The following is a 1,186-nucleotide window of genomic DNA, read 5'->3' as shown; positions in this document are numbered from 1 at the left end:
CCGGTAAAGAAGAGGTTCACTGCGGCTGAGAAGGGGAAGCAGAAAGAGTCCAAACAACCACTAGCCGATACCCAGGTAGCTGAGAAGGAAAGGGAACCAACAGTTGGAACCAATTTGCCAGGACCAGAACAACCATCTGAGGCTGTCCACCCGATCCCAGAGCCTGTTCCTGCTCGCGAATACACTCCTAAAGTCCCTTACCCTGTTCCATCAAAGGCTACTCGTAAGGACCGACAGGAGATGAAGTGCAGAAAGATGTTGGAGGTCCTAACCGTCCGACTCCCCTTGATGGATGCAAACCAGATGATGCCCTCCATGCACAGCTTTATGAAGGGATTGATCTCAGGAAAAATATCAGAGGAGAGAAAATTCATGACTGTCTCTAAGGAGTGCAGCGCAGTGCTTCAGAACAGGCAGATAAAGAAGCGAAGAGACCCTGGCAAGTTCTTCTTCTCTATCCAGATTTAGAAGACAGATTTCACATGCTCCTTGGTTGATCTGGGATCTAGCGTAAACCTCATGCCCTACTCTGTAGCACGGTGTCTGGGATACATGCATTTCAAACCAACTAGGATGTCCTTGGTGTTCGCGGATAGATCAATTAAGTTCCCGGTTGGTATTCTAGGGGTCTCCAAGTAAAAGTCAGGAACACCTCTGTTCCAGCAGACTTCATAGTTCTAGACCTGGTAGAGGAATCCAAAGATCCTCTCATTTTAGGAAGACCATTCCTCTGTACTGTTGGAGCCATCATTGATGTGCGGCAAGGGAAGATTGATCTCCATCTGGGGGACATAGTCATGCAGTTCGAGATGGATGAGCTGCTGAAGAAGCCGATGCTGGATGGACAGACCTTCGAGGTTGATGAAGGGATTGATCCACTGCAACCTCGCGAAGGGATGATCGAGGAGATTCTTACAGAAGATCCACTCGAGCTTGCACTAGTAAGAGCTGATGCCGAGCAGAGTGTCATGAACATTGACGCAGATGGGTATGCTAAGATGCTTGACTCCGCAAGGAGTATGGGAAGAATGGTGGCGAGTCTAAGTCTAGGGGAAGAGAGAAACAAGGACGAGAACACTCCAACTGGAGCGACCCCTTTACCGAACTCGCCTGTTCCGCCGGACCAACCAGAAGATCCCTGGAGCGAGCTTAAAGCTCCCAAGGTTGAGCTAAAACCCCTTCCCAA

Source organism: Brassica oleracea, chromosome C9, assembly GCF_000695525.1.
Source record: "Brassica oleracea var. oleracea cultivar TO1000 chromosome C9, BOL, whole genome shotgun sequence".
Classification (NCBI taxonomy): domain Eukaryota; kingdom Viridiplantae; phylum Streptophyta; class Magnoliopsida; order Brassicales; family Brassicaceae; genus Brassica; species Brassica oleracea.
This window is presented reverse-complemented; position numbering follows the sequence as displayed.